At 40.2% G+C, this 23577-nt stretch overlaps 1 protein-coding gene across 4 annotated transcripts in view; it reads left to right on the top strand.

The window, feature by feature from the left end:
• Positions 1-2025: 2025 nt before the first annotated feature.
• The window catches only part of MYPN (myopalladin), a 66416-nt gene continuing 44864 nt past the window's right edge, over positions 2026-23577 (top strand). The window contains exons 1-2 of one of the 4 annotated variants that reach the window (XM_082286009.1): positions 2026-2118; positions 17415-18152. The gene's annotated coding sequence lies outside the window, so the exon portion shown is untranslated. Of the gene's footprint in view, positions 2119-17414; positions 18153-19006; positions 19123-23577 lie in introns of those variants that run through there. The other 3 variants (XM_082286010.1, XM_082286011.1, XM_082286012.1) reach the window with 3 other exon arrangements.

Here is a 23577-nt window from a genome sequence, read left to right as displayed (position 1 = left end):
TCGGCACAACCCATGCTGCACCCACTGCCACTAAACCTGCCACAATGGAGTTCTGGAGCTGCAGTGCTCAAGAGAACTGGGGGTTGCTTGCACCCCAAAATTCCCAACGTCCATTCTAGCACTTGCAAAAAACCCTCAGAGATACAAAATCCAGTGAAAACAAGAAATGTAAATCTGCTTAACTTCGAGGGTGGAATTTATTTCCTTGTAAGTGCCTTAGCACTGAGGGTTTCCTATTACCATTGCACAGTCTTCTTACTGATGGTCACAACAAGAAGGAAACTATTTTCAGTTCCCCTGCCATTATTAAAATAGCAATGCTTGGCTACTGCCTGGTGATAGCTGTCAGCATAATTGTGGTTTTTAAATTGTACCCCAGTTAATCCCCCACTGAGATAATACAAAAATGGGGAAATAATCATATATAGGGTTAACTAATATGTACTTTATGCTTAATTACTAGAAAACATCTTTCAGTTAATATACACGTTTTTGAAGGCTACAGTGTTATGGCACAAAATTTTCTGTATAGTTAATAACAGAGATGGACTCTGCTCTCTGCCTCCATTTTCTCCTGGCAACAGCCAGGACATACTTTATAAACTTTAATTCTACATTTCAAACCCCTTTGCTTTATACTTTGATATGTCACAGACTATAGAAAATAGAAATGGGTGTCCAGAACAGCTGATAACATGAAATTAGAGATGTCAGCATTTTGCTGTGAGAAATTGCCAACCTTTGTGTGAAGCCTTTGTGTAGAATATTCTTGATTAAGACAAAGAAAAGGCTTTAGAATGCAAATAGCCTTACAAACAAGGGATGGTCAGACCCTTTTATGCAGTTTCTGTTTTACAATTCATCCTTAGATTCTTCACAGTATCCATGTAGACAACTCACACATACGCAGAGTATGTGTTTTATATGCTCTGCCACTTTATAGCTGAGCATGTTGTAGTTCTCTGCCTGCCCACCCTGCTCACAAACAATTCTGGTTAGCTCAAATGCAAGTGTGTTTACCAATTACTACAACCAATTATTTATTAACTGATGGCAACATGCTGAAACAACTTGAACAGTTTTTGACCTGATTGTGAACATAAATCACTATAGAAATACTAAACTGATAACATTGCAAGTTCTGTGGTTAACTCGAGGCATCTGATAAAGGGGGCTGGCTAAGGGAAAACTGGGGAGACATACCTTCAAATTAAGATAAGCAAAACCAAAAACCTGCAACCTCCCACTCCCCTCATCCTCTCAGGCAACAAACTATAGCTGAAATAGCCAAAGGAATGCTATTCATAGGATGATGAATGCAAAGAAAATGAAAAAGCAGTGAAGGACAAGGATGAACCCTGGACATGGAGTCTATAATGAAGCAAACAAGCTGACCTTTGTGTTAGGGATGAAGCTCTTGCACTCACAAACCCTTGCGTGGATCCAGTGTCCCCAAGCCCACACAAGCTGGCACTGAGTGACTCCCCTGTGCCCTGGCATTATGGCAGAAGCCACATAAGTGCCCAGGCAACTTGCAGGTTGGGGCTGAAGATGCTGAACATTTTTGAGCATCCTACACAGAGGGTTGGGAGTGCAGCCCCTTCCCACATGTAGCACATTTTCTTCCTATTGAAGGGATGTTTCATACTATTACATGAATTTTTCTGTTATAAATGGATCAGCAGGCCAGGTGCTAACTGAGCACCAGGAAATTCCCATGTAATTTTTTGGGTTTTTTGGTTTAAGAGCTGGATGCTGAGACACCAGTTCTCATGTCATTAAACTGGGCTTTTAGTCAGGCCAAAACTGACCTTTGATTTTTAAGATGTGATCCTACAGGAATACAATATCAATAATTGAGCAGGTTGTGCCCTGCAGAGACCAATTTGGTAACACACTGAACCTCAGCTTATAAAATAGCTCCAAGTGGTGCCACATGCTGCTGATTCTGACATGACACTGTGTCTTTGCATGGCAGCATGATGAAGCACCCTAAAATTAGCCTTCTTACTATTTCGTAAAGAGCAGGCAGAAAGGTAGCAGCCTGCACTCAGGAGAACAAAGAGGCACAGGAGAGGACCAGAACTGAGGCTCACAGCCTGGTCACAACACTTCATGGTGAGCACTCTTGGCTTCTTTGCAAATTTCCATGTTGGATTGTTTAGTGTAATTTCTTATCCCAAGCACAGGGTGACCTGATTGTAAAGAAAGAAAGGTGCTCGTGTAAACAGAGGTGGACAGGAGGGACCTGTTCTCTCAGGGGGCTTGGGATTCAGCAGAAGGGAAAACTAACTGTGAAAATTACATGGATGGTCTCTTTTCTTAGGGGTGTGGTGGGAGCTGGCATTTAATTCACAGAACTAGGTTTGTTGTTACTGGAATAGAACTGGGAATGGAAGAAAAAAATGGGCTGATATGAAAATCAGAAACAACATGATAAAGTCCCTTTCTATTAAGCCAGACTGATTTTTTCCTGATACTCAGTTCTATCTCTACCTCACTTATTGGGTGATAAAGTCCTTGGCTTTACAAGGAGTAAGATTTGAGAGCAAAAAACCAAATCCAACTTCCAGGCAGTAGGAAGACAGACATGGATGTGTTTACGTATCAGAACAGAAATAGTGAAGGAAAAGATCCTAGACCAGAGTAACGCTTGCAGATGAGGAGAAAAGAGAAACTGTGAGGAAACATTTCAATATCAGAGGGCGCAAGAGGCATGCCATGAAAGGGATGTGAGCACTCATTGCTAGGAGGGAAGGAGGCACAGTACACCTCTCTAGGAAGCAGAGGACCCCGCCATCAGCTGGGTGTGACAGCCTGTGGCCCTGTGCCTCAACAATTGTCAGTACATGCTGTTTTCTCTGTTCCTGGGGTAGCACTCTGAGAAGAATAGCTGGGAAGAAAGTAACACTGAGGCATAAACCATGACTGGTACATTCAAACTACATAGAGCTGTTTCTGCTATTAGTTATCACTCAGAAATATGGGACTGTTTTGCAACACAGATATTTTTGTTCAGTAAAAATGATTGGACAGTACTCTGCAGCTCTTCTGATTTAATTTGGGACAACATTCATGATTTCACATGTATTACTGAAGCCCAGAGAGGCATGATTCTATAAGATCTCTTCTGTGCTGTTAGCAACCAACAGATATTTGGTAGAGCATGGACTGAAGTGTGGTGTCAAAGTGGGAGTGAATCTGTGACATTTGTATCAACTACAGTACAGGACATCTGTGTTCATAAAGGGGATTAAATATTTACAGTGGTCAAAATGTCTTGGACAGATGGAAAATTAAATTTCTCTTGCACAGAATTTGTATGTGAGCAGTCAGAGCTTGGAGTCCTTAAAGGGCTGTAACTCTTAATTTCCTGTAAGTCTCAACCTTGGCACTAGAAAAATTAAAAAAAAAAATTTGGAGACAGAAGGTAAGTGACCTATATGAGCTGAGCAATCAAATCTTCATAACTGTATGAAAAATAGAATCACTGCTGCTATCAACACGATTCCTATATAGAGAAACCCAGTGACTCCTTATGTTCCCAGAGGTCTCCTAAGTCAGTATTTATTTAGGAAAGAAAAATTGCCACAGATTTGTAATGTTTTGTTTCTGTTTATTGACACTGGAGTGGTGCAAAGTGCTGCCAATTTTGTTGTTGACTTTTTAGTATGAGTGATTTGGATGCTCCTATTTCACTGCAGAAGACTTTGGGTCAGTGTTTTTGGGATAATGTTTCTTTGTTTATTTGGTCTACCAGTGTAGAACAAACTGCTTCCATTTAAAAGTTCAAGCTTGAAAGGGGAAGCCAAAGCAACTGTATATCTTTTGGAAGCAGAAACAGTAGAGCAGCCACTTGTGCCAAACCTCCATTGCATTTAGCTGTGTTTTTTTCTTGGATAGGAAGGAGGTAGCAGTGATTCATCACCTATGTCTGCCTGATGAAGGCTTTCTTGTCGTTAATGTCAGCAAGTCACTAGGACACCACTAAATACGATCACTGGTCCCAGTTAGAAATTATAATTTCAGGAGTACTGGATACTCCCCACTTTACACATACATATTTGCTTTCCTAGAAGAATAATACAGAGTTATTTGCAGCTTCTGGGCAAGGTTCTAGAGTAGCAAAATTACTCCTAAACATACACAGACCTTCAGAGAATTTCACATAGAATTTCAGAGTAGTCCTAGATCTTGGGACCCCGAAGATTTAAGTGAGATTGTTCCTGAGACTGTCTCAGGAAAAGACATTTCAAGAGTATCCAACTGACACAGCAGCTTCTGTTCACTGCATGACCCAGTGGAGACATCCAAAGCCAGACAGATTACAGGAGAGTCAGCTTGGAACACCAATTTCAGCAGAAAACAGTTACACACAATATTTTAGCCAGTAGAATTGTCAAAAAATATTGTGCCCAAATGTGATATAACTTCTGCAAATACAAACAATTCAATACAAACACTATTAGGTGCTTATAGCTTGTAGCAAACTCAGCCAGGCAAACTGGATCTTTAACGGACGGTATCAATATTACCAATTAAATTCCTTTGAGTATAATTTTTTTTTTTTTAATGAAGGAAAGGAATGTTTATTTGTCTCATGAACAAGTTGCTTTGTAGTAAGCAGCATTAGGATTAAAAATCACTTTTCTGAGAGGCAAACTATGTGATCTTTATAATTTTCCCTGACCTCTTGTTCGAGTTTGAGCCTCTAAATAGCTCATCACCATAATAAACCTGTTTGTGTTGTCTTCTGTGTTTATAATAACCATAAGTATCAAAATAGTCTGTTCATAACTATAATAATAATCCCTACTCACTTTCCTGCAGAATTCTAATAGGCAAGAACTCAGAAATGTTCCATTTATAGCCATTACAAACAGTTGTAATTTCCAGTGCATTGTATCAGCAATGACCCCTTAAGAATTCAGTATTTGGGATTAAAGTGTCTGCACATTTTCAAGTCAAATTTAGGAACAATGTTATCTTTTGGCAAAGTTTTAGTTTAGGATAGTTAATAGCAACACATACAGTTTTAAAATCTTCATTTTGAAACTTCCCACACCATTAGTTTTACAGCTAATTTTGACTGGATATAGAACTATTTGCCCAACTAACAACAAAACAGATACTGTTATTATAATGATTTTCTGATGTTTTCTAAAAAGCCCACAGCAAGTTAAAAGAAATACCATTTGATAAGTAGAATTAAATTGATTTAAAAATATAATTTAAGTATATATATTTTGAAGTGAAATTTAAAAGCTCAAGAATTATCAAATAAATTTATGTTTATTGCCATATTTCAAGAAACTTATAATTTTTGTACATTAATTTTTGAGACATTAAAAATTCAAATAGCATGCTTGACTCCACCATACTTCCTTTGGACATATACTGATCAACATAAAGAGAATAAAACTACAAGCTAGTAATATATTCCTCATCAACTATTTTCTGATGTAAAACTGTGGCTCCATCAAATCCTGCATCTCGGGATCTAGGCCAGAGAGATCTTCACATCTCTGCAAAAGATCCAAAGGTTTTCTCTTGCGCCACAGAAATAGACACTAAGTATTTCAGGATTAGGAAGCATGCAGTATATAAAGAGTTTCTTTCCTGAGTCTTCCAAACCCAGGAAACAATCCTGTTATTCCTCCTTAATTCTTCCAGTAGCACAATTGAAAGGAGCCTGTGGGAGCGCACAGAAAGTCATTGTATCTGCAAGAGACTGTTCTTAGAGTGCTCATTCTTGGGAGTCAAATTATCCATTGGTTCTTGGATTTTCAACTTTATTATTATATTGACTACAGCTGGGAAAACTTGGGAAGTTCTTCCCACTGAGTTCTTCCTCTTCATGCTCCCCAGCCACTCAAAGCCATCATTTTTCCTGCTTCCCTTTCCTCTGAGTCAAACCCTGAGATAGGTCAATTATTGCTCAGTGGAAGCCAATGGCCAATTTAAACTAGCTGAGTCTTGATGGGTTTATGTCACAGCTCAAAACCCCACAACTGAGTATGTCAAGTATGAAACCCCACGTTTCTACTCCTTGCATTTCATGTGAACTCTATCCAGCACTGCACGAGAGCAGCACTTCTGGCTCCCCTTCCAGCTCCAGCCCCCACTTACACTTCTCTGTAACACCTTTCAATCCTGTTCAGCAGCAAAATGCACGATAAATCCACTCCACACAGCAGGAATAGTTTTCATACCCACAGGTTATAAACACTGAGGTTGAGACTTTCTGAACTATGTGCTTTCAAAATGTGTATTGTCATTTTCAAAAAATGGTGAGTTAAGATTTAGGTGACTGCCTCTAGCCATTCTAACATCAAACTCTTGGCCAATGTGAAGGTATGTAAACACCTCAAATGGGAATACACAAGTGGATCTCCACAGGCAAGTCCTTAAATTTTCAACAAAAAATTAATAAAATTTAAACCATATATTTTTAACTATTTAATGAAAACATAGTCTTGTTCTTCATATCCTGTCTTTGACTTTCCAAACTAGTAAATATTTCTTCACAAAATAGATGTTTTGATTTACCATGTTGTCCTCATTTAACATTAAGAGCATTACATCTAAAATTTAGTTCAAATGTTGAATTTCCACAGCCTCACATCAACAATAAAGCGTGCCAAAAAGGTTTTGTTGTGCTTTAAAAGGCCTTTGCTAATCAGATTAAATGAAAAACACTTACCATATTTGCATTTTCTTTCTAAGTATCACAGTTTGAAGTCTTCCAATATTCTTCCTTTTCTAAAGCAAAAAAAAGTGAGACATTTAAAAAAGGATTTTCAAAGGCACCCTAGCCAGAAAGAGAATTCCTTTTTATAACTGGTGGCATAGCACAAGGCATTAATATATGTCACTGATGTATCAGTTGATCTAAACTTGGCATGTAATATGCATGGTTTATCAGATCACAATGTATTTTAAATTCTGTGAGAGATCTTTTGACTCCTTCCACTGAGTAAATAATGTTTTGACTGGTACAAAATTAGATAGTTCTGGAGACTGACAACTGAAAAAGCAGAACCGCTGGCCCGGGAAAGTATTCATTGATATTACTGATTACAAGGTGGTTTATTTGAAATAAATTAGAGGTCCTATTTAAGTTCCTAAAAGAAAAGTCATATCCTCCTTTCTCTGTTTTACCCTCACTCTTTGTCTGTCTTACATACGTGTGAAAAAGTCACCTTTGGCATAGCTAACCATCTGCTTGTCTAGTCAGAATGGCCAGTGCTTCCCACTGTTGTTGCTCTGAGGGAATTTTCTGGGTCATGATCATGTAAGTGAGCTTACATTACCTGAATGCTATTTGTTCTTCAGCTAAACAGAATGGTTCTGGTACTGATGGTGTTTCATAAGCTGGTACTAACAATTTCCTTTAATTCTCATCTCTGTTGCTTCTGAAAGTTTGCTTGTGTTTTGACATGAAAGACCTTTTTTAAAAATTAAATCTATTAAATCTGTCAGTAGTGCTGTATCCTTAAAACCCCCTAGTGTTCTGAAGCTCCATCAGTACCTATAGATAAAATTTTGCAGTGCATCGTGTCATATACCTTTTTACAATTTATGTTATAATGCAAGTTAGTTTAGTGTTACAATGCAACATTTAAAGTGGAAAGGTGACTCAGTGGCCTGAGGGAAGGCGTTCCAGAGAGATGAGGCAGCGTAAGGGAAAGAGTACCAGAATCACCGGGAGGGGCCGGTAAACCGATCTCAAGTGTGCCCAGTGAGGTGACACACTAAAGTGCTGGGAAAACAGGAACTCCAGCCACCTAATGGGAGTCAGAGTTTGGGGATGATATCCTAGCTATGTTTTCATATCAAAATGACCCTATTTTAATTCAAAGGAGGAAAATTTTCAAAGCCCTAGGACTCCTGCCAAGGGCTTTTCCCCTTGTCAGTGCAGTCAGAGCCAGGCAGGCCGCTGTGCACAGAGCACTCAGCGGCACTCTTCTGGGTATAACCTGGCAACGCGATTCCCGCACACGAGGAGCCATTCCTGCCTTTTATTTGTTGGCACAAAGACTAGCACGCTTTTCTGCTGCCCCCATGTGTCGAGATGAGAGGTTCCCTGGAGGTGTGGACATAACCTGTCTTGCCCAGCTCTGTCCCTTCCCTCAGCTCATACTGTTGCACCACTGCAATCCACTATACACAGGCTCTCCATTCCATGGAGTTTGTTTGCTTTTGTCATACTTTAGCAAACTGTTCTCAGACCATGCTCTCCTGCTACCTAAGCCATGCATTTCTATGGAATCTACCTAACCAAGCTCTTACCTCTAGTCAGTTCTTCTAGTCACCTCTCTGAACAATCATGTTGCTGTTCTCCAGACTATTTATCTGAGGTCTACCTAGCTGAGGTGATCCCATGACCACCAGGTTCAGAGATGGGCTGACTGTCATGCCACTGCTGATAAACACTAACACTCTTACCTGAATGTGCCTGGAAAGCAAAAGGTCTCAAGAAATTATTTTTTAAATGCAGACTATAAATGAATGTCCTCTCCTTATTTTCATCTACCAACAATTTAAGACATTCTAATTAGGGGTGTATCTTGTGAAGTACAATTTTGGCAACTGCATTATTGAATGTTTTATCCTATTAAACATCTGACTCGAGCAGGTATTTTGTACAGTTTTGGTTGTCTAGAACAGGTTCAAAAGTCTCTGATGCTCAAAACACCAGTCATTCATTCTGGGTTTGGGTTCTCTAAAATCTGAAGGGTCCTGATCTACACTGCCACCACCCTAAGCTGCCTCAGCCTCCTGCCACCTGCCCAGCCCTTTAGGGTTAATTTGCTGTAGGCCTCAGGGCCTCTAATACAGACCAAACAACACTGTAAAGATACTACCCCTAAGCAGAAAAAAGATATTGAAGAGACCTATATTTTATATATAGGGTACATATGTTTTTAGCTCACACAGAAGTCAGGAATGTTTGAGTTTATTTTCCTCATTACCATGCAACTCACATTAATCAGGTTTCCACAAATAACAGCCACACTTTGTTTTGTTCTTTTATGTTAAAACCACTTGCAAATAGACTCTCAGTGAAATCTCCCTGATTTTTCAGGGTTTGGGAATTTCTTTGCAAGTAGCCTGGGTTAAATTCTGCTCTCTGTTCTAGATGTATGAAGCCATTTAAGTGATAAGAATAAGGAGTGAACTGTAAATCTCTGTTTGACGAATGTGTAATTGGAAATAGAGACTGTGGTTACAAAATACGCCTCCCTGGACTGACTCTTAATCCACTTTTAAAAATACTATTCACAACATGTTGTTGTGTTAATCTCAACCCCAAGTCAAAAGCATTCATGTTCCTGCCTCTGGACAACAGCAAGCCGTTAACAAAGGCAGGCACTGTAGATGTCAGATCTACTTAATATCAACTTAATATCAACCATAGAAATAGCTACCAGGAGAAAAAAATTAAACTTTTCTACAAGTAACACAAGAAGTTCAAATAATCAAAGTATAAAGTACATAATATGACCTTCACTGTAGCAATATTCCTGTATTTCTTTTTCCTTTAGTTTTAGGTAGGCAGATTCCTCCACTCTTTGTACCAGCCACTCTGACAACATGTTCAGTTGGTATTAATTATGGCTATGAATACCCTTTATTATACGTTTTGGAGATGAATGTTCTGAAGAAAGGGAAAACAAATTGAAAGTGATGGTTCTGTAGCTTCTAGGATCTAATCCTGCTTTATCTGAAGAACAATTTAGATAAGCCATGAGAGAGAGGAGAGCAAAACCCATAAAGGAAAAGCAAAAGTACAAACAGTGTTTGGCTTAGTGCCCTCTCTTACATGAAATCCCAGGAAAACAAGTTCATTGGTGTGTCAGCTCCAGCGAGATGTTGCACACCTGTACCAGCATCAGGCTGAGGCAGCGGGCCCCAGGCTGGGGTTGTCTCAGTTGGAGACCTGAAACAACACAGCAAAATTAGCCTTGTCTGCTATACCAGGTTCTTATCAAAAATGAGAGAAGGAAAGACATGAAAGAAAGAAAGAAAGTGAGGAAGTAAAAGCAGACAGGGAAGGAGAGGGGTCATAGTAGAAGGCAAACCTCACATATCACAAAGTGTCCCAAATTAGGTGAAGACACTAGAACTGGCATTATCAGATCCCCTTTTATGGTCTGTTTTGGTCTAATCATGCTTTGCAATCGGGACAGTGAAATCCTATAGTGTAAAAACGGATCCCATAGTCCCTGGTGATGCTGAGAGCAATAGCCCTGACTGTAGATCTCACACTTTTCAATCAATCTGCTTCTTTGGCATCAGTGTCAAATCAAGCTTCCTCCTGCTTCACTTGCCCAAAGAAAGTCATGAATGGAAGAGCACATACCCAGCAATCAAACCCAGCTTCTGGGTTATTAATTTTCATCATTGATTTCTGATCCTATGTTTCTGTCAATTACCAGACATAGTCTCCAAGACACTGGGTAGTATAGATAGGAGTCCCCATTAGTTTTATCACCATTTCTAACTGATTTTTAAAGCCGATCTGATATAAGAGGTTGCATCAGCTTTTGCTTCTTTGGGCAACTGCCAGTCTCTGTGTGTTGGTATTTGCCGTGTGCTCTACAAATCTTTGAGGTCTGAGGGTGCTGACCACAGGAGGAAGACTGGTGTGAGCCAAACTCTGCATGGTAACTTCCAGGAGATCCTACTCAGCCACACAAGCCTTTCCAGGGAGAGCTCATGCATGTTCTATTTGAACCATAAGGGGAAACTATCCACTTTAAAATCTCAATGCTAGCAGCTTGTAAAATGTTGGTTAGATATCCCAACATTAAAAAAAAAAAAGTAATTTCCCTTAGAAAAGGAAGAATGTAGGAGGAAGCTAATGAAATATTAACTGTACAGGGAACAGTGAAATGCCTGTGAACACTTCTTGCTAACTCTTTAGTCACAGGCATTTTTGAAAGGCTGATATTATATAAGATAATATTGTACAATGGTTAATAATGGACAAAAAAATGTTGTAATTTAAAATAAAGACACAGTGTTCTCCATGTTTTTTAGACAGGGAACCTGCCTTAAAGAATGTGATGCTTTTATAACTGAGTAAAAGTTTTTTACAAAAAAGGGATTTTACAAATCCACTTTTACAATTGCCACCCATAACATCAATTACTTCATGTTCTGGGGATTATCTATAACATTTTTCAGCAGTACCTTGTCTACTGCAACAAAGCAAACTACTGGTACATTTTAACCTATTGAATAATTTTGAAAAGCAAAAAGATGGAACATTGGGGTACAAGAGATTGTGGCTCGTGTGGATGACTGGAAGACTGCTTTCATTACTGTGGTTATAACTTTCTGGAAAAGTCTGACTCCTCTCCTGTTGATGATAGTGACAGAACAAACTCTGATTTCATTGGAAACAGCATCAGGCCCCCTAAATCACAAGTACATTTCATCTAAATAATGCATGAGACTGAAAAATTCTCTAGTAACACTTGGGCAATCCTCAGATGAGTTGAGGATTGAAGCTACCCTGTGCAATGATAAAGCCTGTTTTGGGCTGGGTGCAAAAGAAATAGGCACTCAAGGAATGTTTTAACATTATTATTTGTACTTTTTATAGAAAAGAGGTACAATTTCTATCATCCTTCTAATATGTCTCCACTTCTAAAATTAGAATCCAAATTAGAATTACACAATACCTGGCAGACTCATGATAAGAGATGTGCTGCATAGTGATATGAATAGATAATACCCAACTCATCTTACACAAGGTTTGTAAATCATTATTGAAATAGCTTTTCCAGGAACATCCAGAAATTTGCCATTAACACTTTTCTTACCAAAGGAATAATGGCCTTAAGATATTATTATCATTCATTAAAGTCTATAAAAGAGAAAGAGTGCTTGCCACTGCTGTTCAAATTACCAGGCCTTTAATTGTAGTTATTAAAGCAGCAACAGTCACTGATGCTTCAAAAAAAGACATCACTGCTCTTGCCCAAAGCTGCACAGGTAGGGAGCAATCCACTGCCCTTTGAACAACCTAGTCTAACAAAAGGCAAAGTGGGTACTTTATGAGTCAGCATTCATATTTTACCAGCAGAATGGTCACAGTCTAAGCCTCTCTTCTGCTGGTACTCCTTCAGCCCATTAGAACAAACTTGGCTAATGCACTATTACATACTACCTATTAAAAAGAAATCAGATCAGCCTTGGGAAGAGCAAGATCAGTGGTTGGTAGGATGCAAACCAAGAGTGGGTAGTAAACATTTGCTCCACAGGGCTCTGGAGAGATCTGCAAAATCACTGCAACTTGACTGCAAAGAGCCTTAAGGAAGCTTTCAAAGAAATGGCATGTCTCATTTCTCATTTAAGGGTTCAGCACATGCCATTAATAAAATAGTATTAATTTCATCCTAGTATCTAGAAAATCAAGAATTTTCCATTAATGATAAATCTGTAGGTTTACAAATACAGCCGGATAATCCTACTGAGGAATAACAGCCAACCAGCCATGTACAAAGTTCCATTTTAAACTCCCTTCTTGTGAGCCTTGTTTGAGCTTGTGAAGGTAGTTTGGGCTTTGACAGCCAAGCTCGGGAGAGAAATAGTGCTTATGTAATTTATTCCAGGACACTGTGCCTCATTCTTCTGCCAACCAGCAAAGACAAAAGGACATAAAGCTGGAGGTCATGATACTTTGAAGTGCTTTTTTTAGTGCTCAGCAGGCAAAAGCCTGATTTCAATGTTTTCTGTAACTAGACAGAAGAACCACAGTATTTTTATGGGCTTTATACTGTTACTTACAAACTAGTGAATATGAAATTCTCTGGTGTTGCTCTATCAAAATGCCAGCTCTGCAAGACCTGGCACATTCATTGTGTATGCTCCAATTTTTTGTGGTTCCTGGAAGTTTTCGCCTTGTATCATCTGCTATTACAATGGTCACTCTGCCACAGTAAAGGTTCATAACTTTTTGTGGTTTCTCAATGCTGTCCTTTCTACATAACCCTTAGCTTATTTGTCACTCAGATTATTCAATGATTTTGCAATTCCAGCATCCTAAACTCTGTCTTAAAGTGGAAATTATTTGAATTTTTTTTATCAGCTTGAATAATTTTGCATATCATGCACAAACAGCACACAAACAGCAAACTCCATGGTAATAATTGCATCTCAGCAGAACTCCCTATAGATTTACAATTATTACCAGACAGATCAGACTTTATTTTCAGGCTACAGACTTTGTAGCCTACACTTCTACAGACACTGTCCCAACCACAGCAGCACGGGATACAGTATCAACAGGCAGTTCCTGCCAGCACTCTATGGCTCACATCTACTGTTACAGATACTATAAAGAATATCTTAGATCTGTAGTCCAGGTATAAAGTTACATTAGACATCAGCCATAAAATGCCTCACCTGTGCCCAAAAGAAGGGCTGACTTCACTACACAACCTTTCAATATCATCACCACAAACTCATGCTCACAAGCTGTTCTGACAATGGTATTTGTGCTGGTTTTTGCTGGGGTAGAGTTAAGTTTTTTTCCACAGTAGCTGGTATGGGGCTGTGTTTTGGATTTGTGCTGGAAGCAGTGTTGGTAACAGAGAGATGTTTTCATTACCACTGAGCAGAGCTTACACAGAGCCAAGGCTTACACAAGCCATTTTCTATCTTTCAGCCCACCCCACCAGCAAGGGGCTGGGGGCGGGGGGGCATAAGGATTTGGGAGGGGACACAGCCAGGACAGCTGACCCCAAGTGACCCAAGGGATATCCCAGACATGTGGGGCCATGCTCAGCACACAGAGCTGGGAGACGAAGAAGGACATTCCAGGGAAATTCAGAGTAATGGAGTTTTGTCTTCCCATGTCACCATTACATGTGATGGGCCCTGCTCTCCTAGGGATGGCACCTGCCTGCCCATGGGAAGTGGGGAATGAAATAGGAATAGGCAGATCCATCAGGCCAATGCATGGCTCCAAGGTTGGTGTCAGTGGAAAATTTTGGGGGTTGTTGACCATGGGAAGATCTACTCAACAGCTGGTCTACTCTGACACCTGACTGGATGCACCAGTCTCAGAGTGGAAAAGGAGCCCTTGCACAGGAGCTACCGGGCTCATTGGCAGAGCTTTAAACCAGCTTGGAAGAGGGAAAGGGACATAACCAGGCTCGCCAGTGCTGAGGGATGGGATGCTGTGCCGAAACTTGAGGAAATGAGCACTAATGGATCCCTCAATCTGCTTCACAAGGTGTTGGCTACAAAGTACCACACCTGAAATGTTTCTACACTAATGCACACAGTACCAGGAACAAACAAGAGGAGTTCCAGGCTTTGGCCCAGTCCCAGAGTTTGACATCATTGTATGAGTGCAACCTGGTGGGATGAGTCTTGCACCTGGAATGCCCTGTTGGATGGTTACAGGCTCTTCAGGAGGGAGAAACAGGTCAGAAGAGGCAGAGGGGTGGCACTGTATGGAATAGAAGGGTTAGAATGTATGAAGCTCACAGCTGGCAATGGCACAGTTGAGAGCCTCTGCATAAAATCAAGGGGCAAACAAGTAACATGGATGTCATCGTGGGAATCTCCTATAGACCTCCTATGCAGGACAATGACACTGACAAATTTTTCTTTGAGCATCTAAGGGACACTTCCAAGTCAACTGCCTGTGTCCTTATGTGGGACTTCTACTTGCCAGAAATTAACTGGAACAACCCAGGCCAGAAAATTCCTAAAAATCCTCAATGACAACTTTATGGAACAGGTCCTAAGGGAGCCGACTCAGAAAGATGCCCTCATTGATGTGCTGCTTGTCAACAAAGTGGATCTTGTCAGCAAAGTGGGGATTGGGGCTGTCTTGGCCACAGCAACCATGAAGTGATTGAGTTTAAAATCTCTGTTGACAGGAGGAAAAGTGCCAGCAGAACTTCAACCCTGGGCATGAGGAGAGCAGACTTCAGGCTGTTCAGGGAATTAGTAAGCAATGTTCCCTGGGAATATATTTTTGCAGGTGCTGGGGTCCATCAGTGCTGGTCACTGTTTAAACATTCCCTCCTAAGCACACAGGAGCAGCAATTCCCAAATGTTGGCAGTCAAGTGAGGCAGAAGGCCAGCTTTGCCGAACAGGAATCTTCTCTTGGAAATAAGGCAAAAAAGGAAGATGTGTGCCCAGTGGAAGCAAGGTCAGGAGACACAGGAAAAATACAGATATGTTGCTTTCATCCCACTGTAGGGATAAAATTTGTGTGGCCAAAACTCAACTAGAGTTGAAGCTGACAGAACTGCAGGGGACAGTAAAAAAGAGTTTTTTTAATATAATAATGGCAAGAGGCGGTGTAGAAATAACATCAGCCCGTTCCAGGATGAGGATGGTCACCTCACAAACAGAGACATGGACAAGGCAGAGCTGTTTAATGCATTCTTTGCCTCTGTCTTCAACATGGATGATGGACCAAAGGAGTATCAAGTGCCCTGACATGGAGGACCATGATTGAGAGAACGATCAATTCCCAGCTGACACTGAAATTCTGCAGGATCTGCTGCTCCAGCTGGATTCCTACAAATCCATGGGGCCTGATGGGATTCATCCAAGAATCCACAAAGAGCTGCTGACGTTATCGTAAAGCCTCTCTCCCTGATTTTTGAGCTGTCTTGGGAATCCAGAGAGGTCCCAGCCAACTGGAAGCTGGCAAATGTTTTCCCAGTTTTCAAGAAGGGCAAGAAGGAGGACCCTGGAAACTGTCTGTCAGTGTCACTTCAGTGCCTGGCAAAGTTATGGAGATTATTCTGGGAGATATTGAAAAGCACCTGAGAGAATGCAGTCATTGGTCACAGCCAGCATGGCTTCATGAGAGAGAAGTCCTGCTTATCAAACCTGATTTCCTTTTATGACAAGGTAACCCACCAGGGTGATCAAGAGAAGCCCTTTGATGTAATCTTTCTGGATTTCAGTAAATCTGAATCTGAAATTTTAATAGTCTCTCCCAAGTTCCTTCTGGACAAAATGTCTGTCCCACAAACACATTATGGGATGGGTGAACAACCGGCTCATGGGTCAGGTGCAAAGGGTGACAGTGAACAGGGGGACATCAGACCGGTGGGGTTCCACAGGGCTCCATCCTCGGCCCTATGCTCTTCAACATCTTCATAAATGACATAGATGTAGGACTGGGAGGGATACTAAGCAAGTTTGCAGATGATATAAAGCTGGGAGGAGCTGCTGAAGGCAGGAAGGCCCTGCAGAGAGACCTTGACAGATTAGAGGACTGTGCAATCATCAACCATATGAAGTTCAACAAGGGAAAGTGCTGGGTTCTGAACCTGGCAACTATCTCTTCTCTGTGGTGACCAGTGAGAGGACCTGGGCAAATGGCCTGCAGCTGTGTCAGGGGAGGTTTAGGTTGGATTTTAGAAAAAGGTTCTTGACCCAGAGGGTGGCTGGGCACTGGAACAGACTCCCCAGGAAAGTGGTCAGAGCCCCAAGCCTGACAGAGCCCAAGAAGTGTTTGGACAACGCTCTCAGGCACATGACTCTTAGGGATGGTCCTGTGCAGGAGTTGGACTTGATGATCTTTATGGCTCCCTTCCAACTCAGCTTACTCTGTGATTCTGTGTGACATGGTTGCTTTTGTTTGCTTGTGTGCATGGCTCTTGTTTCATTTATTAAACTACCTTTATCTGAATCCATAAGTTTCCTCACTTTACTCTTCCGATTCTCTCCCCCATCCCACCAGTGGCTGGGAGTGAGCAGCTGTGTGGGGTTTTGTTACCAGCTGGGGTTAAACCACAACAATATTTTACAAAAAGAGAGGGAAATAATAGAAAAGTATCTCCAATGCATCAGGAAATTTTACATAAAAGAATTGCCTTTCCCTCTGACTTTTCATACTGTTACAACTCATAAAATAACTTTCTGAAGAACTACAGATCAATCTCTTTTCTAGCACAGGTGCTCACTTGATAATGTTTTGAGAGATCTGGGAGAAGGTCAAGAAGCCAGCTATTACATCATTAGCTATGAAAAGGCTTATAATATCAATTCCCCATCATAAATGCATAACATTTTAGTAATCTTTTAAAATCAGAATTGTGACAAGCATTTTTAATAAAATAATATATCAACAATCGAGAAGCATTTTTGGTAAGATGAACTGTTTAAAATTGCAGGCAACGTTTTGTTGCTGGTGTGTAGGAAGAGTAGAAATGAAAATCTCATCTCTGTGTTTGCCAAGTGATGTGGTAGGTTTCAGCCAGTCAAGGTTTTAGGCAATGAAATTCTAGATAATAACAGTGTTTCTCTGTGTATTGATTCAAGTGTGATTTCAACGTGTTGAAATTATTCCACCTTTGTTTATTTCTAGTTTTATTTACAGCTTAGTTTCAATTGCCTCTTTTAATTGCTTTTCCTCCAACAGTTCATTTCTGTGCATTCAATAACAAATTTAGAAGTTCTAGTTTTCTGAGGATCTGTAGTTGCAGGTCATCCTGAAGGATTTTCTGCACTGTTTGACTTTTCAATGTTTCACTGAACACTCCAAAGAAGTCAGGAATATTTTACTATTTAAATCACACATGTTTGCTGAGTTTGCCTTTGGAGCTGCAAAACTTTTATGTTGTTACCAGCTGATGGGTTTCCCTGTGACTGTAATCTTCAAGTTCTGATTGAAACTTAACGAAAGAGCGATACCTAGTAATTTGAAAAGGCTGAAGTGTAAAGCAGCTGACAAGAGTGATACAATGCCACTACAGAGCCTCTTGGATGAATCAGCAAAACCCACATATGCATCTATAGGGGCCGTTCCATGAGCGAGGAGAAGGCATTCGGTGCCCATAGGTGCTGTGGGAGCAGTGGATTCCCTGTCCAATGAGGTGGAATGCTCCGCGGGCACATGGTTTACGCTGCTCAAAATAACTTGGGACCTGCAAACTGACAAATGCTATTGCTCCGGTGGTGACAGGTTGTCCAGCTCCTTACAGCCATCCTCATAATAGCGAAGGTTAACTTCCTTCACTCTATGGACTCCTAGCTGTTTCTGCTCCTGAGGACTCGAAGAATCCCCTCTCTTCCTTAACTTTAATCTCGCACTTCTGGATAACTGTCATCACTACTAACTGCCAGGGCTGGGCAGCAACATCTGGAGGAATTAAAAAAGGTAATCCCTCAATTTTAGATTCATCTACATTTTGATTTTGCGGAGTGTAACAGAAGGGTTTGATAAGCATGTATATCTGAATGCTAATTATAGCTCGTAAGGCATATACAGGGAACAAATAATTTTTAAACTGACTTAGATTATGCTGAGGTATGTGCATTGCAGTGAAAGAGAAACAGGGTTCTGCAGCTTTATAAAGGACCTGAATAGCATTGGTGGGGTTCTCAAAATCCCTTGGAGCCCGTCTGACTCCACTAAAGAGTCAACAAGATTCTAATGACCTGAAAAGTTCCTTGCTGGGACTCTTTCCTCTTCCTGGTCATCTTCCCTTCATGAAATAATGGAGGAGTGAAATATTCACATTCTGGTATTCAGCCTTAAACCAAGATTCCACAATTTGGAATTCCTTCTTAAGCAAAATCAAACCTAATTTAATGCGACCCCCATAGTTAAATGCTTTCTATTTATTTAATTATTTATTCCGTCATGTAAAATGACCCCCATCGCTATATTTAGTGCAGGGAGATCTGCTCTCTGGATTAATGTACACAACAGCTGCAGAAACAGTCCTGCTAGAAGGGCATAGCTCTCACCCTTGAGCTCTCACTATCTCCTTTGCTCTCTTTCTCTCTCTCAGAAAAGTATTTGACTGTCAGTAGCAAATGTTTGGCCCAATATATTGCAACATTAAGCAGTAATCAGAAGCCCATCTTAAGTTTTACCAAATAATACATCAACAGTTGACGAGAGAACAGAGTAGCTCCTGACTATATGTTAATAGAACATTATACAAGCCATGCTAAAGACACTGATTACTGTATCAGCAGTTTTGTTTCAACCATGAGGTTTACATTTGTGAAGATGCTCTAGAGTTTCAGAGTGAAAACAAAATCGGCAAGTGTTCATGGAACAATTTCATAAATTTCAACTCTGCTCTTCTCCTCTCCTACATCTCCTGAAGGTTCCTAAGGTCAGGATATTTCTTTGGTTTTGTCTGTCTTTTAAATTTTTTTTTACTTTCAGAAGCAACTAACAAAATTAAACAGCAAGTGTGGTAGTTCTTGTAGCTAAGCAGAATGGTATTTACATATCAAAAATATTTATAGTCAATTCAGGAGTTAGTTAGGTCTTGTACATGACAGAGTACCAAGCACAAAGGGGAACTGTGTGCTCTGTGCTGGCTTTTATTCCTGTGCATTCTTTAGAGATTTTACAGCAGGTCTTGCTATGGTACCGAAGGAATCTTTTTTTATCAACAGCTGATAAAAATTAGTAGTCTAGGAATATTTGCACATAAATACGACACTAAGATAGTTTGTTTAAAATGTACACAATACCATAATGGCAATTGGGCAATGCAACCTCAATTGTAAACTAAACCATGGGGTGTGGGGGAAAAGGAAAAAAAAAATCAGTTTCATCCTCTGTTTAACTGGATTAGTGCTAGTTTTCATAAAAAGGAATATTGTACAGGAATGGGCAAATTATTCCTCTAGAATATAAATCTCATGTAAACATTGCAGTTTGAAATTATGACTAAAAATATGAAGGCTTTTTATGAAAAAACATAAAAAACACAGAACAGTTGACAAGAGGTGGCAAATGCAATCCAGATTTCTTTTGTGTCTAATTTAAGTTCCCTTTTCCATTGGGAACCTGTATTTGTAGGAAAACTGAATCTCATTTTAAAACAAAACAGCCCATAGATTTGAAATTTCCAGACAAAGAGATGTGCAAATGCACGGCCCCACTTTTCAGGCAGTTTGCACTTGTTCAGTCTGGCTACACAAGCTGTCAGTTGTGCAGTCATTGATACTCGTGTGTGAGTCCCTCACACTGGTGCCACTTACACACACAGGGGTAGAATAGAGACTTTTGCTCAGCATTTTAAGTTGTGCAAATTCTCATTACGGTTCCAGTGCAGTGCTGTAATTTGTCAGTCTAGACTGAGCCCGTCCAATACCTTTGAACACTGAGAGCTAAGCTGTAGGTTCAGTCCCAAGCTAAAACATCACAGTAGTCCTCAAGCACACGCATTTGTGGATTTCTGCACTGCTTACACGTACTGCCAGCAGGACTCACAGAAATGACGGAGTTTAAATCATTTGGTCCACAATCCATGAAAACATATTTGCAGTTTTAGCCATGAAAAAAGGTATGCAGAGTGGTGTGTCTGTGTTTGCACCAGGACAAATGAATATTATTGCCTGTTAGTTATATTTTCATTGAGGACTTCCATATGTACATTCAGCATCAGATTGTGGATCTCTGCTGCATCTTTTTTTGGCCTTTCATATAAACTTCTTCTCATATGGGCAATCCTTGAAGGAAAGAGGACCATATACATTACTTGAATCAATAAAAACTTCTACATTGTGAGCACTTGAAGTACACTCGGAACTTGTCCTGATATCTGAGGCCTGGCTGCAGAGATCATTGGGAGAGGAGGATGGAGAAGCACCCCAGGCAGGCCTCAAAGACAGCCATCACCTGTCTTCCTTTCTGACCGCCTAATTTAAAAATCAGCTGAAATTTATTTGTTTCCAATTGATGTTGTTTCTTCAAGATATTGTTGGCTTGCAGTTCAAGGAGATGCACTGAGGAGGAAAAGAGAACTTGAGACATGGGATAAAGGGTCTTGGTTCTCATTTTGAGAACTACTAAGGGACAATATTAATTATGAAAAAATGAAGACTTTTTGTGATCAGAGTGAAGAATAAAAGGTCTTTTCATTATATGAGAGTATGAAGGAAATGTTGAAAAAGTTGGAGAGCTCTTAATGTGCTTTTCCCTTGAAGCAGAGTATTTCCTCCTGCTTAGGGTGTCTAATACTGTAACAGTGAGGTCATGGGCCAGGGCATGACTCCAAGTACACACAGGGCTCTTGCAGTGTCTGCTGCAGAATAACTTGGAGAGAGGATTTATCCCATCCCATTTCTGAGGGATTTTGTTTCCATGAGAATTTGTTATACCCCTGAGCCTCTATTTTCTATATTTAATTACATTACTTGGAAATGGGAGTTTAGTTATCTGACTCATTACAAGGAATGGAATTCAAAGTCACTAATGTGTCTAAAACAGGAAAGTAAACCACCTTCTTGTACACAGTTTTCTAAACACTATTTTAAAAATATTGCATACACACACCCCCAAACACACAGAACTGCTAACCTCAGTCCTCTACTCCAGCCTAACCTTTCCTGTATCTGGAGTCTCAACGTCTGTCTTGCAGCAGCCACAGCTTGTCAACAGGCAGTACCAGAAACGGTGACAATGGCAACTGCTAAGTGAGAATTCCTGCAAGCACATGAGAATGTGACTGTGATCCTCCAACGTCTGCAAGACAGATCACTTGTGTCAACTCTTACCTTGTTTTTCATAGCTGCAATCATACAGTTGGAACACCCCCATAAATGTTAGTAGTGTTCAACAGTCCATGGGTAAATGCCATTTATGTGCAATTAAATTCATCATGAAGTGGATATAACCTCTAACAATGTCTAAATTTTCCAGTTTCCACACTGAGGTGCTGGGCATGCAGAGTCTTGATGTGTAAAGGCCACAAAGGTGCCTCTCTGCAGAGCAGAAGCAGCAGTTTACTTGCTGCTCTGATGCTGGGGTTTCACGAAAAAGCACTCGCAACAGAAGTAATAGGAGCTTGAAAAGCTAAGACAGAAACAATATTTACTGACTAAAATTTCTCTTTTTAAGTTTTGAAAGCCAAAGAATATGTTCAAATGCTTTTTGCATTGAATCTGCTAATTGTTTATTCTGACAGAGAAGGAGAGTTTGAAAAATAATCTCTAGGGCATCAAGTATTAGAAGCTGTTCTCAACAAATAAAACAGAGCTATATCAGATATATCTGGGATTCCCTTCAACTTTGCTGAGATTTCACTACTGCTGTTTCTGTAGGAAAAGATCAGATTCTTTCAGTGGTGACTCAGGAATGAATCTAACAAACCTTAAACAAGAGGAAATGAAAGTGTTTGCTGTCACACTATGCAAGACCTCTGTGGTGCAATCTTCCTCCCTTCCATGTAAAGATTTTCAAGCCACTGCCAAAACTGTGGAAACTAATTCTACCTTTGTGAATATTTAATCCTAAAGATCACTTGGCTAATAAGAGAACATTGCCATAGCCATAGGCTCTTGGAAACTCAAAGCTTGTTCAATTAGTCGGTTAATGGAAACTGAATTAGCAGAGTGAAGGAATTAATGGAGTCAGTTTTGTTCATGGCATCCTCTGGTGCCTTTCAAGCTAGCAGGTCCCCAAGGTCACTGCTGTTGGTGTCCCAGGAAAGCCAAAGATGTTGCCCTTGGCACTCTGGTTTGGTGCTGTAGGTAATGAACCAGTCAAGAGTAGAGAACTGCAGGCTGCTGGCATCAGTCACCCCATTTCCCCCCTAAATAACACCAGTTTAGAGACATTATTTGTAACCAGCAATGCAATTCCTGCCCTTGATACAGGTTCATTACAACACTTTTTCAGTCAGCAAAATTATTGGTGCTTTCATTGCCACCACAGATTGCTGCTTACTGTGCTTTCAGTTTGTCCTTCTTACTGCCGGCTCAACAGAGTTATCTGCAGAGTTATCTGCACTTATCTGCTCAACAGAGACATCTGCAACTACAATACAATTAGCACAGTTCTTCACAGAAAAAAAAAAAATAAACAAACACAACAAACTGGACATCTCTCAAAGCATAAGCAAGGCAAAATTAATAACTGTAATGGGATTGCCCAGGAGCCTCACAGCAACATTTGCTGAAACTTAACATTTTCTGTTAAATTAAAAATATCACATAATTCAAAATACTTTAAAACTTCAGTAGACAAGCACTGCCTCAAAGTGCTACATTTGACTAGAACCCAACTACTGCATTACTAAAAATAGATTAAAAAGTCATCTTCTACACAAGCTGAAAATAGAGAATAGTTAGATAAAATTAGATAAAGTTAGGTAAAATTCTGACCCTGGATGAGCTCTAAAGAAAGGTGATGGCTCTCTAAGTATTAAGAATTTGGCATCAGATTTGTTCTCATTAATATCTTGCTTCCCAACTCCAGAAAGAGAACTCTGCTGCCTTCTACCTCTTCTGCTCCAATAGGCAGAAGGAAGGAAGTTGTTCCAGGTCCTTTGCTGGGGAACTGTTTGTTTTCCTCCTTTCACTATCAGACAGTGCCTTCCTCACTAGGGTTTTTCAAACTAGAATTATAAAACTATGTGCCAATCTAAACACATCTTTGAGAGTAGCTCCTTATATTGCAGTAATACTCCTTAAGCAAATCAGCAGAAATTATTTCTTTCATGTTTCAATGCTTTCAATTCATCAAAAGATGAATAGAAGACATGCAAGAACAAAGTCTCAAATATACCCAGAACAGTCTCAAATAACCATACTGAACACACAGTTGCTTTACT

Source organism: Coloeus monedula, assembly GCF_965178545.1.
Source record: "Coloeus monedula genome assembly, chromosome: 8".
Classification (NCBI taxonomy): Eukaryota; Metazoa; Chordata; class Aves; order Passeriformes; family Corvidae; genus Coloeus; species Coloeus monedula.
The sequence above is the reverse complement of the archived record's forward strand: the minus strand, read 5'-3'. Positions and strand labels throughout refer to the sequence as shown.